The sequence below is a fragment of the Pezoporus flaviventris genome, unplaced genomic scaffold (assembly GCF_033815535.1).
Source record: "Pezoporus flaviventris isolate CSIRO_AGI_PZ_B2104156 unplaced genomic scaffold, CSIRO_AGI_Pfla_v1 ptg000064l, whole genome shotgun sequence".
NCBI lineage: Eukaryota > Metazoa > Chordata > Aves > Psittaciformes > Psittacidae > Pezoporus > Pezoporus flaviventris.
In genome coordinates this window covers 1,370,358-1,387,186 of record NW_026892612.1, presented here as the reverse complement: position 1 = coordinate 1,387,186, position 16,829 = coordinate 1,370,358, and the positions used below count along the sequence as shown (strand labels likewise).

Below are 16,829 nucleotides of genomic sequence, written 5' to 3'. Positions count from 1 at the left end.
CTTGTGCAAAGCGTTCGACACTGTCCCACATGACATCCTTGTCTCTAAATTGGAGAGACATCAATTTGATGGATGGACCACTCGGTGGATAAAGAACTGGCCGGATGGCCGCATGCAAAGAGTTGTGGTCAATGGGTCAATGTCCAGCTGGAGACCAGTAACAAGTGGTGTCCCTCAGGGATCGGTGTTGAGACCGGTCTTGTTCAACATCTTCGTCTCTGACATGGACAGTGGGATTGAGTGTGCCCTCACCAAGTTTGCCGATGACACCAAGCTGTGTGGTTCGGTTGACACGCTGGAGGGAAGGAATGCCATCCAGAGGGACCTTGACACACTTGTGAAGTGGGCTGATGCCAACCTCATGAAGTTTAACCATGCCAAGTGCAAGGTCCTACACCTGGGTGGGAGCAACCCCAGGCACAGCTACAGGCTAGGCAGAGAAGAGATTCAGAGCAGCCCTGCAGAGAAGGACTTGGGGGTGTTGGTCGATGAGAAACTGAACATGAGCAGGCAGTGTGCGCTTGCAGCCCTGAAAGCCAACCATATCCTGGGCTGCATCAAAAGGAGCATGACCAGCAGGTCGAAGGAGGTGATCCTGCCCCTCTACTCTGCTCTTGTGAGACCTCACTTGCAGTATTGTGTGCAGTTCTGTTGTCCTCAACATAAAAAGGACATGGAACTGTTGGAACAAGTCCAGAGGAGGGCCACGAGGATGATCAGGGGACTGGAGCACCTCCCGTATGAAGATAGGCTGAGAAAGTTGGGGTTGTCTAGCCTGGAGAAGGGAAGGCTGCGTGGAGACCTCACAGCAGCCTTCCAGTATCTGAAGGGGGCCTGTAGGTGTGCTGGGGAAGGACTCTTCGTTAGGGACTGTAGTAATAGGACAAGGGGTAACGGGTTAAAACTTAAACAGGGAAAGTTTAGATTGGATATAAGGAGGAAATTCTTTCCTGTTAGGGTGGTGAGGCACTGGAATGGGTTGCCCAGGGAGGTTGTGAATGCTCCATCCCTGGCGGTGTTCAAGACTAGACTGGACGAAGCCTTGGGTGAGATGGTTTAGCGTGAGGTGTTCCTGCCCAAGGCAGGGGGGTTGGAACTAGATGATCTTAAGGTCCTTTCCAACCCTGACTGTTCTATGATTCTATGATATACAGCGACTCACAGTAATTACAGACATGTAGACAGAGATAGAGACTATCTGCAAATAGGCTGCATATCAACCCAATATGAACATAAACCTTTGCAGCTCATTTATTTTTATCCTTTGACCCTCTGGGGACATGTTAAATGCATATTTCAATAATACTGTGGTTTCTAGAAAGTGAGAAGCTCAGCACCAATTTAGAAGTACAACTTGGGAGTGTTTATTGAACACACTGTTTACTGTCAGATTGCATCAAAACATAGTCGTAACTCTTCAAAAGGCAGATAAGAACTTGCTTGGACAGTAACTAACGTTTGCTGTCTTTCAAGAAACCTGCAAGGTGGTGAGTAATGTTTGTTAGCAAGAATTAGCTATAAACTGAAATAACATGCAAATTCCATTTCTATGACTAGTCATTGTGTAACAACCCTCTTTGGTTGCTGCTTCACTTGTAGCCTCTCAAATTACAATACAGAGAAGGTCCTTGCTACTGCTTTACACTACTGATCTTTCTTCATACCTTCCTGGAAATACAAACATTAGTGGGGGAGTCTGGCACCATGCACAGACATGTGGCAAAGTTGCCAAGCCACTGATTATTTTTTGCTTGTTTGTACTCGAAAATCACTGTTTCAGAAGTGAAATCTAGCTTTACTTGTAAGCTAAACTCCAGTGATTATTGTATTTTGTCTCAAAGATTATGAATTCCTGAACTGTGTTTTGTGGATAACAGCAGAACAAACCATGTCATGTACTACTCCATTTATCTTAGTATATTCACTCTGTAACTCTAAATTAAAAAAAAATGCTGTAGGAGAGCTAACACCAGTGCTATGAGAGTTTTGTGTAGTAATCACAAAGTGTTCGAGAAACTCCCCTGTGAGGCTTGCCAATGAGGAGAGCAGAGCTCTGTCTTGGTGTCATAATACGGTTCTGAATAAGGCTTTCTGCAGTAAAAAACTTGTTCATGCATTAGTAAATATCACAAATCAGTTTGTGAAGCCAAGATTCCTCTGTTGGGCTTGTTATCTAAAAAACAAATAGGTGTATTCTGATTAACTGTATGCACTTCAGTATATGTTCTATATTACTCAGATTTGAATAGCTTTGGGACGACTGTGCTCCTACTGCCAAGGGGGCAGCAGATGTTTTGTTGTGTTATATGTTACTGTTTATATTTTTCTATTTTTCAGTTGGATAAATGCATGGCAGTTCTCCTTCATTAGTTCCATAGCTTTCTCTAAGTATGAGAATAAAGCCAATGTTTGCTATCTGCATCTAAGGAAAAGATGTAAATGAGAATTAGTACTTTTCATGTATGCACCTATGCAGGCTGGACAAATGTGCTGACAGGAACCTCGTGAAGTTCAGAAAGCGCAGTCCTTCACCACGGAAAGAACAATCCCATGCATCAATATATGCTGGGGTCACACAGCTGGAAAGCAGCTTGGCAAAAAAGGACCTGGGGATCCTTGCAGACACCAAGTTGAACATGAGCCAGCAACGTGTGCTTGCTGCAGAGAAGGTGAACAGTATCCTGGGCTGCATTACACAAAGCATTGCCAGCAGGTCAAGAGAGGGGGAGCTTCCCCTCTGCTCAGCACTGGCAAGGCCGCATTTGGAGCACTGTGTCCTGCTCTGGGGTCTTCAGTACAAGAGAGATAGGGATTTACTGGAGAGCCCAGCAAACAGACACAAAGATCATTAAGGGGCTGGAGCACCTCACATATAAGGAAGTGCTGGTGAGAACTGGGAATATTGAGCCTAGAGAAGGCTCAGGGGGAAAATTTACTGATGTATATAAATATCTGAAGGGAGGGTGTAAAGAAGATGGAGCAAGGCTCTACTACTTTCACTGCGACTGAGCATTAAAGTAGGATGCCCAAGAGAGTTTGCAGAGTCTCCAGCACTGGAAATAGTCAAAAGCAGTCTGGACACGCTCATGGACAGCCTTCTCTGGGACGGGCAGTTGGAGCAAATGAAGTCCCTTCCAACCACAGCCATTATTTGCTTTGTGATATTAAGACAGTTCATAATTATTTCTACCACCAGCCCCTGTGACCTGACAGATAACTCCTTGAACTGACAGGGTGTGACCAGGGCCCCACATAACCCTTTTGTTATCCTTGAACTACCTTGCAATAGGTTGGCTTCCCCTGTGCTCCACCTACACACTTCATACCCTCTTGGTGTAATCTAATTTAACACTATTCTGACCATAAAAAGGCAAAGAAAGATGCACTTTTATACCACGCAATTAAAAGAAGTAATGTTTAAGTATAATACAGTATCATGGGCATGGAGCATGACACCCAAGGATAAAAGCAGGAAAAGAAGGGAGCATGACACATCTTCCCAAAAGACACTTCAGATGTGAAAGTAATCAGGACCTGTACCTACTCTCCAAAATACAACAGCAGGTAAAAGGTAAGGAGGAGAAGTCAAGCAACATGCTATACAAAATCCACTGCCTACACTGTGAGAATTTATTTGAAATTTTGATTAGGAGAAAGCGGAGTGTCCAGACACTGGCATGGGTAAAATGCCACCCAAAGGCAAACACAGCCCACTGGGCTCCGCATACCTCTTCTTTGCAGTTTCAATCCTGTAACCCGCCAACAGACCATTGACTTCCTCTAACAAAAGCCATGGTTCATGACTATAACTTCCCTGAAGACAAGAACCCGCTAGCTTGGCACAAGCACTTACAAGCATGACTAATTTTACAGCTGAAATGAGCAGAGTCATCACACAAAGGGGAAACGGGAGCCAGAAGTGTGAAAAGCCTTCCACCACCACCCTGCCCAAATCTGGACACAAGAAAAGGCAGCAGTGTACAGACAAGCCAACCCTTTGTCTGCTTTTGTTCCTAGAGCACACACCAGCCCTGCTACAAAACAGCTGCAAGATGGAAAGGGACTCGACGCATTCACATTCATCTGCTCAGCCAGGGGACAGGCCAGAAGTGCTCACTAATTCCTGGCTATTTAATAGCAGCACAAAGGCCATCAGAGAAAAAATTAAAAACAATGGTGGGCTTGAATCACACTGTCTCTCTCTTTGTAAAGAGAGATAAAATAAATCAACTAAGCAATGTATGTGCCAAGCTCAGATTCTATGTCTTAAGCTACAACATTTTCATTTGGTGTGGCTGGATTTTAATTTTTCAGTATTTCTGCTAATACCTGCAGGGCTGCCTTCATAGTAGTATGAATGAAAGCAAATACATTGAATGTGCAGGTTAAATGGTAGGGTTGTTGTGATTTCTGTATCACAGGAGAGGACATAGATTCATTGTGACCCTCTACTAGGGAGGATTGCATCACTTTACAAAGATGAAAAGAGAAGTAGATGAAGAAGTAATGCTCTTGCCACCAAGTGCAAGTGGGGCAGGAATCCTGGCAGACCACAGCCAACATGAGAAAGCAGATGACAAAACCATGCTCTATCTTGCCACTGCCTTTCCATGGAACTACTTTCAGTAAGTGTTTATTGGAGACACATCTTAGAAGTTCTCCATATACAGCATCAATTAAAAGCTTCTGATACACTGCCAAATAGAGAGGCCCTGAGTCACTTGGGCCATTGTCAGCATCTCCACAGAAATATCACTGGTATCGTATTTGAAACCTTTCCCTTCTTACTCCATCCCTATTTCCCATGTACTAGACTCATCAAATCTAAGCCTAGGCTAGAAACCCAAAAAAGGATTTATTTTCCACTCAGCATAGCTCAGTCAATACCACTTAGCACTTTTGAGAGTCTGCTAGAGACTAAACTGAAATAAAGGCAGCTAAGCTGGTTAGGCAATGGATAAGCAAACACCATGAGGATTTTCCATCATGCTATTGAGTAATCACAGAGGAATAGCTGCTAAGGCAAGACCTTCCCTGCTGCTCCATAAGACCATCTTGCCAGCAGTATAAACCAGATCTCCAGCAACCAGTCACCAAAAGGCTGCCTTGAACCTATTCACTCACAGCTCACCAGTCATGGGCAATCCCCTGTTTGTGCCCTGCCTGGCAGCAGTGCTTACCTGCATCCAAAGAAAGGTCTGGCTGCCCTCTCCTGCCTTTTTGCAGTCCTAGAAACTGAATTTGTTATAAAAGAAACCAACATAATTCCACACAGCACTTGGGTTAATTTTATTGGGCAAAAGGAAGTGATTGATGCCCAATACTCAGCCACTAAAACACTATAGTGTCTTTTTGAAGAAGGTGGGATATTATGACCAAAAAAAATCATGTCAGCATTGTTTTCCATGGGAATTGCTCTGAGAGACTAAAAACACAAGCTACCCTAAGAAAATCTGTAGGTAGGATTTCTATGCATTTTATGTTTTCATTAATACATGTCATTATTTTACATTCTTTTATAATCTTACCAGTAATGACCTTAATGTTTGCTGCACTTTAAGTGCAAATCTTCAAAATGGTCTGGGATAGACAGCCTCAAGTGTAGAAGGTAAACACAGTTTCCTTTAATAAAAAAAAACATTGCCATATTTTTTTCCAGGGTATAGCACACAGGAACAAAGATTATAATATCTTCATGGTTTGGATGCCCTGATACCCTGAGACTGTTAATGTAATTTTATATGTTTTGACTTCTTTGCATCTTTGGTACCTTCCTTTAGAAGAAGTACTTATCTTCATTATCTGTTAGCCATAAAATCAGAAAGAGAACAACTGGTATTTGTTATCTTCTGCCCACAGGTATTTCCACAGGGTTCTGGTTAGGCTCAGTAGATGCTGCATTAATGTCTCTGTCCCTCTTCTGTTGTCCTAATGGCAAGCATGCAATACTGAGTATTGTTTATGTTTTGCTCCACTACAGTCAGTGAGAGTTTCACCATCAATTACAAAAGAATACAAGTTACATATGTGATAATACACCAGCCCTAATTATACCCCTCCTTTGGCACTTGTCTTTTATACTTATTTCTTAATTGCAGTTACATCATTTTAACTACTTGGCATCATCATTTTGAGACTGATGACAACCACATTTGTGTTTCTTTTGGTTCTTTGAATGCCTCAGCCAATTTCCTAAGTACCCCTCACCTTCCTTCCCCCCACCTGGCTCTATCAATACCTGGTTTCAATTCCACTTTCCTCATTATGGCTCTAATACTGATGAGTTTGCAGGTCAGCTAACTGGGCTATATGCTTTTTGCCTCAAGTGAAGTGGGCCCTCTTGAACTGGATCTCAGTATCATCCCAGTTTCTATCTAGGGAGGAAAAGAAAGTAGCAGATAGGACCCATTAGCTGGTGGATTTACTGTCAGACTCCCAGTCTGCCTGTATGCATCACACTGCATGTACACACCCCACCGGGGTGCCCAGGTTCCCCATCCAATCTCCCTTCTCCCTGGTGATTCCATCCTGCATGGCAGCACTTCCAATCTTAACTGTATTTTTATCAAATATTGTGCTTTTCCACTAACATTAGGAAAGCAATGTTTATCTCAAATGGTTTCTTAATCTTCAAAGGACACGGGAAGAAGATTAAGATTGCAAAGGCAATCAAAACAAACTACAAGATGCCAGTGTTAATGTTAAGGCTGCAAACAGGTTACAATGCAGACAACTGTCCTTTGCTAGCAAAAAGTTTCCCTCTACACAAAGTCTGCTATATTATACTGACGGATCATTCCTGTTCCAGCAATGGATCACTGGTACTAGTATATTAAAACCTCTTCCCTCCTCCTGTTACAAATCAAAGAAGCCACAGAGATGAAAACAGAGTTTTGTCATTATAAAAGTGCTGGCACCAGAACAATCTGTAGCACAGAGTCAGAGATAACATCACCAAGACACCTGCAGCACAATCCTGCAGCATACTGCTGCTCCGCAGTTATCTAATCTTCAATTTGGCTAAAAGGCATCTGAAAAATAATCTCAACATCATTAGCAGTTGTACTTGGAGGACTTATCAACAGGATATCTACTTAAATATCCACCAGCTGTTTTTATCACTTTCTGTGGACTGGAGTAAAAGATTCCCAAGTAGAAAGCTATGAGTTTGAAAAAAGAAAGAGGATGCAAATATAATTTTTAAATCATTAGCTATACTTTAGATGTAACTTTTTTTTTTTTTTGGTAGGGAAATCAGACTTCATGGAGCTCTTCCACACACTGTATTCATCTTTGTTTCATATTTTATGAGCTGCAGTAATAATTTTCTTCAAAACATTGTTCATGGGTATATTGCCTCTGTCTTGCGAAAGCTGGTTCCTTTGTAGCAAAGTAAAGGAAAGAAATGTTTGTAATATTAAACTATGCTCTTGGGTATAATTATGCTCTACTGTGCTTTTCAAATGTTGAAGTGATGAATCAAATGAAGTGGAAGTGTCAGTAAGATAACCCACCTCCTTCAACAAATGACTAGTAGGAGATAAAGTGAACAGGCTAACATTATGACATTCAATTACCACTTGAGAAAGGCACCTGACCACAGGATCTCCTGCCAGGAAAAACTGGTTTTTCTTATGTGTGCCTAGTTGGAACACACTGAAAAGAAGGTTTCCTCCAGTGTGTACATAAGTACCTTGCACAGCTTCTTTCTGATGAGATACTGATGGTAGAGAGGTCTTCTGAAAAAGCACTGTGAATGTTCTGGAAATGCCATTACTGTGACCTTGTGTCCTGGGTTCAGCAGTAGCAGTCATGTTTCTCCTTTGTGGTAGCTGGTGCAGTGCTGTGTTTTGACTTCCAGCCTGGGAACAGTGCTGGTGAAACCAATGTTTTCGGTTGTTGCTAAGTGATGTTTACCCTGACCAAGGACTTTGTGAGGCTCATGCTCTGCCAGGGAGGAGGGGAAGCTGGGAGGAAGCAGAGACGGGGCGCCTGACCCAGGCTAGCCAAGGAGGTATTCCATACCACAGCACGTCATGCCCAGGGTGGGGGGTAACTGGGAGTTACCCGGAAGGACACGGGCTTCCGCGTGGGACTCGTTTCTTGGCCAGTGGTATCGTATTCTCTTCCCTTGTTATTTTCCCTTATCATTGTTGTCGTTGGTGGTAGCGGTGGTGATTTGTGTTGCACAGTGGTTGCTGGACTGTTCTTGTCTCAATCCATGGGAGTTGCACCCTTTCGATCCTCCTCCCCGTTCCTCCGGGAGCGGGGAAGGGGAGAGCCCCGGGGGGGGGGGGGGGGGGAAGGCTTTGATTGCTCTCAACCCGGCACCACTCACTGGGAGTGAGTGAACAAGCTGTCTGGCTAGGGTTTAAACCACAACACCTTGTACACACAGAACTCAAGGACCTCAATTTCCACAGGACTATGAATCCAAAGCCCCAAGGGTTCCGTGCAATCTGAGAAATTTTCAGTAACCTCCTCAGTGGCTATCTAGCTTTAAAACCTGCCTTAGTCATAAACTGTGTGTGAGACTTACAAAAATAAAATGTCCTGCTAAAACCAGGGGATAATAGGAAGGTTATCAAAAGTGGAAGCCTAACAGGAGGAACAATGCTAAGAATTCAAAAGCATATAAATCAAGTAAATTAGCTCAGGTACTGAAAACCTAACAGGATGAAAAGATAAATAGGATACTTAGACATACTGCAAAAAGAAGCAAGAAAAGACAATTATAGTCCAAAGAAGTAATTCCTTGAAGTTCTGGTAAATTATATATTTTCCCATACAGAAAAATGTTCATGGCATAGTTTGTTGGCTTTTTTTTCTGTTTGTTTTTTTTTTTTTAATTAGTGTTGAAATACTTGTTTTAGAAAAAGTCAATTGGCATTTTCAGGCCAATGGTGACAGGGTATGCAAGACAACTGATGGACCATGGTAAATGCACACAAAGTGCCTGGGGAGGTACCAGTGGCATTGCTCAGGATGGGCCTGGAAATCTACCTTATTACTTAGAGACTGAATTACAGCTTTCAAAGGAGATTCTCCCTGCCTCTACAGCTTTCAGACTCCAGATTATCAAGCAATCGAATTTATCAAGTGGCAGAGTAACTAAACTGTCCAGTGTCTGCCAACCCACACAATTACAACAGTGATTCAATGCTGTGAATAAACTAATTCATATCAGTAAATTTGCTTCTCAGGATTGTATAATGTTTAGGAACAGATTTAACTGAGTTTGCGTGAACTAGCATGGGTGGTCTGAGCTAATCTTGATAAAGGAGGAGTACTGTAAGTACTGAAACAGTCTCATAGGGATTAAACAAATGGCAGGGCACCAAGGTTCCTGGGGTCCTTCTTGGCTTCTCCTGCTGTCACAACATCTGTCTTTGTTCCAGACTGTTAGGTCAACACGTTTGACTAAAGTTAGGTACATAAATCCATATTTAGGCATTGACCTGCTTTCTAGAAGCGTTCAGTGTAATTCCCACTTTGTCCCAGTACAGGAGGCCCTCTCCAGCCCAGGAGAGAAATGCATCTTCTCCCCAGCAGCTGGAGCTTTCTGAAAGAAATAGTAAGTGTAATGAGATGATCAACAGGAAAATGGCTATGCATTAGGGTTTGGATTTTTTTATTATTATTATTCAGATTAAAATGCAAGGGAGCATGCAGCATTACCCAGAATGGCAAGACAGTCTGGCAAGTGAACCTGGGTAGACAGTACTCTCTTGCTGCCATCTGCATTCCCTTCTGTATCATCATTGTCTTATATTCAAGTCCAGGTAAACACCTATCTTTATAAACGATTTTTCTTTATTATTTTATTTCTAGTAATTCTACCAAAGGGAAGAGAAGTTAGAAACTGATGCCATCAGATATGGCATCATTCCTGGAATGGGTCAGGAACACAGACAAAGAAACCTCCTAGCACTGAGAAATGAAGAGGTGGAAACATTAAGTTTTCTCTAGGCTTGTGGTGCCTATGGAATGCAATGAAGAAAATGTTTTCTCAGATTTGATAATTTTGCATATTCATTATGTTTCAAACTGGACTTTCAGCAGTGGTTGCATTCTTTTTTTCCAAGAATGTTACTTTTGGAAATGAAATATGAATGACAAACTGACATCTTAATGAAAATGATCTATATTTGTTTAAACTTACAAGGCTTTTAAAGTAGACTAAGTTACATAGAGTTTAAAGACTTGCCAAAACAAGCAGACACACACTTGCAAAAGGAGTCTGAAACAATGGTTTGTGGATGAAATATCTTCACGAATGTTTCTAAATTCACAACTTACTAAACATCTTCTGTGGCTCCACAGTAAGAACACTGGACTGGTGTCATGGTTTAAGCCCAGTCAGCCACGCAGCCGCTCTCTCACTCCCCCCATTCTTCCCCCCCACTCCCAGAGGGATGGGGAGGAGAATCGAAAGAATGTAATTCCCATGGGTTGAGATAAGAACAGTCCAGTAACTAAGGTATAACACAAACCACTGCTGCTACCACCGATAATAATAATGATAAGGGAAATAACATGGGAATAGAATACAACCGCTCACCACCCGCCGATCGATACCCAGCCTGACCAAGCAGTGATCTAACCCTTCAGGGTAACTGCCCCCACTTTATATACTGGCCATGACGTGCTGTGGTATGGAATACCTCTTTGGCTAGTTTGGGTCAGGTGTCCTGTCTCTGCTTCCTCCCGGCTTCCCCTCCTCCCTGGCAGAGCATGAGACTGAGAAAGTCCTTGGTCAGAGTAAACATTACTGAGCAGCAACTAAAAACATCGGTGTTATCAGCGCTGTCCTCAGGCTGAGAGTCAAAAACACAGCACTGCTCCAGCTACTAAGAAGGAGAAAAATGACTGCTACTGCTGAACCCAGGGCAACTGGCACACAAACAATTAATTTGCAGAAGCCCAAACTGGTCACTGCATGAAACCAGGCTGTGGAAATTAGACTAAACCACATCTTGACTTTCTTGAGTTGCTATATACCTCTGAAAAGTCACTTGAGATTTTCAAAAGCTTTAGGAATTTTGGCTAGATGAATCTCTAGATGTCATATGTTGGATACACTGAAGGTCGTATTAGGCTCATGTTCAAGGTTTGGCTTACAGGAACTTTGCCAAATCATCTTTAAAGGCTATCTCAGTCTGGGTATGCACCAGACTGCTAGCTTCTTTAGAGAAAGTCTCTGTGTGAGTTACTGCATAAATATCACGGATACAATGGAGACATTTGAGTTTTCTGAGTGCTTGCAAATCTAGTGTTGCCTATAAATTTGGCGTTATCAGCTAATGAAACTCTACTTATAAGTAACTATGTAGTTACAGAGAACTGCCTATTTAAGTCACCTTAAAACTCCAGAAAGTGCTTCCATGCCATTTCCTATACATGCATACACCACAGCACATCAAAGTACTGTAACTGCATCTTCAACATGCCTCAGAATATTTTATAAATCCAGAATAATAAGCAGGATCTCAGAACAGCGTTACCATTTTATTTCAGAGGGGTGCTTTCCGTTTCACCAAGCAACTTTATACCAGCACTTTCTGAAGGTGATAGGCTTTACACAATAGAGACCATAATTTCAGTTGGTCCTTATTTTTCAGTAAAAATCTATTTGCAGAGAGAAATTACCCGTGTACTGATAATTTTTCATTCAGTTTTGTAGGCATGTATGGATTTGTGGACATCATTTTCAGACTCTTGAGAACTGAACCAAAGCTCAAACTCCTTTTAAGTTCCAAATACTGAAGTAGTGTCCCCTCAGTGCAAGAGGAAGGAGAAACAGGAGAAAGGGTGTATCAGCCCCCACCCTGTTACTTTTCTTAAAAGATGTATTGTACGTAAATTTATGTCTATCTAAAGTGTCTGAACATTTTTCATGTTTATTGCACTTATTTCAAAACACATAAATATTGGTTTTAAACTATTTATTTTCCTGTGAAGTCAAATTGTATTTAATAGTTTTACAACAATTACTATTTTCTTTGGTCTACAAATTACATGGAATGTTAGGTACCCATATCTAGCTCTAAGATCCAAATAAAACTATAAATAACACATAATACAAGTAATGCTATAAAAGAATAGAATAATATAAAGAACTCTTATAACTGGGGGCTATCAATATCTTATCCCACAAAAGATGCCTTTCACTCTCAGTGCAACGGTAGCATAAACCCTATCCCTCAGTTAAGCATTGTTGAAAACTTAAGAAGGAAGAATATTTTCAAAGACCACTAACTGAGTAATGCTTCACATAACTATATAGTTTCCTGAAGTTAGCAGAACTCATTCCAGTTAGTGGGGAACATTTTTATCCTGATACACAAGTTTCAACTATGCCTTTTAAATGCTCCATATTAGTCATAAACCAAATCTGGCTTCTATACACACAACATGCTGGAAACCTGCTCATTACGACTTTGCTAGTATTGCATGAGTCTCCATACTGCAGCAGATGCAAAGCATTTTTCTTTCTATTTCATTGATCCAGTCTTAGCTCCAAGGCATAAGAATTCCTAGGGCTCTTTTGTGTGAAGGATCTAAGTAGATTAAAAGGGTAAATTTCTTTCATGGTTCCACCAATTCACATTCACAATTTTCATTCTCTGAGGAAATGTGCTATAAGCTGGTTTTGACTCAATACTACGGTACTCATGGGGTTCCCACAGAACAGCGTATGAGGGTGTTGGGGTATAGTGAATGGAGATTAGAAGGTATTTTCTGAGCAAATTGATGAATTACAACTGTGCTCTTCCCATCATCAGGGAAAACAAAAACAATATCGTCCCGAAAAGTCCTGTGAGGAGAGAGTTAAAGTAGTGTTGTTTGAAGGTTTTGCTCTTTTTTCCTTCCTCAAACTGAATGACAACATTCATAGACCACTACCCAGGGGTGTCCTGCCAAATATTTACATCTCTCTGGTAAGCAAATTATAAACCACATATCCAATCCCACTCTGAAAAGACAGAAAGGTGACCTGCTCCAAATAAAGTCCCTCCCTCATTGCCAGCATCTTTTTGTCACACAGAAACCTAAGTAACTGTTGTGCCCTGGACAAATTATCTTTCACACCAGATATGTCCCAGTATTGGTCAAAAAGGATCAGTTTAGATTGGTATCAGACAAAAGAACTGTATTAAGGTATAGACAGCCAAGACTGAAACACAGAACATGAAAGAACATGATGCAAAATACAAAGCAGCTAGGGAAAACTAAGGAGGGACCTCAAGGGCATTACATAGATCAGTAGAAAAATTTTCAAAGATCATGAAAACAAATGTGCTTACAAGATTTAAAATTAATTATATTTATTATTTATATCCATTATCAAAAATGCTACAAAACTCATTTACCACCAACAAAGATTTCAGTAAATGAACAATGCACATATCCATTTCAGGCCATATGGCTGATTATGATGATTACATAATAACAATTATGTAAACAGTTTTTGTCAGGCAATAGCTTCTGATGAACTTTGGAAAGTACTATTTTTAATGAAAACGCTCATCTATCTCTATTCATACTACATTCTACAAATTGTATACTTTACACATGTAAAACATAACTATGTTCATAAAGCCAAGACTTAACCTATGCAACAGATTTTAGACAAACTGAGATACAAACAGCATATCTCCAACTCATACTGTATACTCCTCTTTCAGTGCCTCCTGCTTCCTCCCAGCTTCTTGTTCGCCTCCTCACTGGCAGAGCATGAGAGACTGAAAAGTCCTTGACCTGGGTAAACACTACTTAGCAACAACTAAAACATCCATGTGTTATTAGCATTCTCAGACTAAAGCCAAAACACAGCATTGCATTACCTACTAGGAAGGAGAAAAATAACTGTTACAGCTGAACCCAGGACACCTCTCCATAATACAGTGGAAGCAGAAGATTCCAGAAGAATCAGGAGGTAGAAAAAAGTCTCCAATTTGAAGTTCTTAAAGCTGAACTACCAATGCTTAATACAACATGATCAATGTTTGCAATATATTTGAGTTACTGTTAAAAAGCTTTAGTAATTACTTTATGAAAGAATCAATATGTTTTTTCAAGATCTAAGGTGCTTCTTGGTGTACAACACAGTGTTAATTCTGTGGCTGCTGTGACATATTTTTTCTTGCAGCAACCAGGTTTAGTGGATGCAGTTGACTGACATTTAGATCACTGGCCTCCAAACTTTTTGATTATGCCCCCCTACTACTAAAACACTTTTGAGCACAGACACACAGAATACTTACGCATTACATTCATTACTGAACATCTTTTTTCCCAGGGGATCATCTTGCACATGTCACTTTGGAGACCACTAATTTAGATGATCTAAGTAACTTAACTGAACTGCTTTGAATGCAAAACACCTGGGCTTCTTCCTTGCAGAAAACAGTTGGATGCAGAAATCTGTAGTCCTTATGGTCTGATACAGTTTGCCAGTCACAAGTATAGGTTGTCAAACTATGGATTATATCCTGAATATCAATTTTGGTTCTAAAATAATGGAGCAATTAGAGAAACTAAGCCAGTAACTGATGCAGTGTGTCAGGGACAACAGCTAATGACCCGGAGTGAAAACATACTATTTGTTCGCTTTGGCTCCTTCCCGGAAAGTCTTGATTTGGTTCCTCCTTGGAAAGTTCGGCTTTGGCTGCTCCCTGTAAAGTTCCGCTTTGGTTCCTCCCCAGAAAGTTCAGCTTTAGAACTCCCCGGAAAAGTCTCGATCCTTGGAGACCTTTCTAGATATTGCTGGCCCCTTCTTCCAACATAGGCTGGCCCCGAGTCAGAATGAGTGTGCATTTTTGTTAGTATGAAAGCCTGAGCCTCATGCAATGCAGAGAGGTAGAACCTCATACCACATTTCCTCCACGGGGACACCCACCAAGGTTGAGCCTGCCATCTCTCACTGTGATGATGTTTCTCGGAGCTGATTTCCTGATCACCATTACATGGTCTTTGAGGTTGGTAAGATAACCAAACATCAGAAGTATCCTTTAATGAATCTGCTAGTATCTCTATATTTTCCTATATTAATAAACTAGTTGGGAGTTCTCTATTTGCATCTCATTTCTCTCACCCGGAATCCTCAAACTCTGGAACAGGCAGCCACCAAGTACTCCACTGATACAAAACTATCATCAGAAAACAAGGGACCAAAGTATTAAAATGTTGAAAAGAGCTCTTAAGACTGAAAATGAGATGTATCAGAGCAGGATATGAGGACCTGCATGAAGAGCAAGCACCCTATGCAGAAAAGCCCATGAACTGACATGGGTTTGGGAGTACACTAACCCCTGAAGGTGAAAATGAGTCTGGGCAAGACTGAGGTGCCATTAGCACAACGAGGAAAGTAAATTGAGAAGCACCGGCTAGGATCAACACAACCAGCCTAGGTGAGGCATTTGTTCACTGTGGTCATAGTGGTTCATAACTCAACATGCCTTAAATCAAAGCCCACTCTGGGCTGTTCGGTAATGTACATTACTTTCATCTGCTTCAGAATACGGACATTTCAGTCCCATAAAGACCTTGCTATACCTAATTATGTATTTTCCTTGTTGATCACTGTAACACTGTCCACGTTGGAACTAACTGGGACTTCAGTTTAATACAAAATGTACAGATTTTTCTGCCAAGCCCATGACCACTGTTCTACATCTCAGACCTGCGTCTTACAAGCAGCAAATAGAACTGAACATGTTCAACTGATAAAGCCCCAAGATTACTTAAGACCTGACTGCCTAGGAGATAATGGTTATTGCCATGTGGCATTTCCACTGATCAGCATTTAAGGAAGACAACAGACCTAGATATTCAAAGAAAATGCATACAAGAAGACATCTCCAATGCAAGCATTGTAGTGGGACAGCTTACACAAATGAGTAATGCAAAAGAAAAAGACAAGCCTTTCAGAAGGGAAGGGCAGACAAGAGGAGGAAGGGGGCTCCCCTCCATGTGAAGGAGCACTTAGATGCGTGCGGTTCAGGTCTGGGTAACCGCTTGTGGGTCATTTTTGGAGGAGAGGTTGATAAGCATGAGACTGTGGTGGGATGCGTTACAGACCAGAGTAAGGAGGAAGGTGAAGCTTTCTTTAAACAATCTGAGGAAGGCTCTGTGCCACAGACCCTCATCCTCACTGGGAAATTTAACACATGGGATGCCATCCAGAAGATTGCTGGAGGATGACAAGGATAACAACCTGTTACACACATACTGGATGGGCCAAGCAGGGCTGATGGACAGTGGGTGATGCTGTATGACCATGAAATAGTAGAGTCAAGTTAGAGGGGGGTGAGGGAGAAAAGCAAGTAGCAGAGCACAGACCCCAGGCTTCAGGACAACAGACTTTGGGTCATTCAAGAAACTGGTAGGTGGGATACCATGGGACTCAGCTCTGAAGGAAGAAGGAACCCAGGAAAGGTGGCTGGCCTTTGAGAAGAACATACTCAAGCACAAAAATGGTTCACCTCTACACTCAGGAAACTAAGCAGATTTACCAGGAAGCCAACCTGGAAAAACAGGAAACCCATGACAGAACTCCAGTACGAAAAAGGCAGCATACAGAAAATGGAAGCAGAGGCAGCCTACAAAGGGAGAATCAAAAAATACTGCCCGGGCACGCAGGGACTGCATGAAGGAAGCCACAGCTCAGCTGGATTTGAGATTTAAGGCACATCAAGGGGAATAAGAGGTTCCACTATTACAACAGTAGTAAAAGACTGAACAGAAAAAAATACATAACCGCTGCTGAATGGAGTGGATCACTTAGCCATAGCAGATACAGAAGAGGTTGAGATACTCAGTGCATC

The 16,829-nt window shown here is 41.7% G+C and overlaps 1 protein-coding gene across 6 annotated transcripts in view; it reads right to left on the bottom strand.

The window, feature by feature from the left end:
- The window catches only part of TMC1 (transmembrane channel like 1), a 133,455-nt gene that overhangs the window by 112,127 nt on the left and 4,499 nt on the right, over nucleotides 1-16,829 (bottom strand). For all 6 annotated transcript variants that reach the window (XM_061470818.1, XM_061470816.1, XM_061470821.1 and 3 more), the window contains exon 2: nucleotides 2,018-2,173. The gene's annotated coding sequence lies outside the window, so the exon portion shown is untranslated. The remainder of the gene's footprint in view (nucleotides 1-2,017; nucleotides 2,174-16,829) is intronic.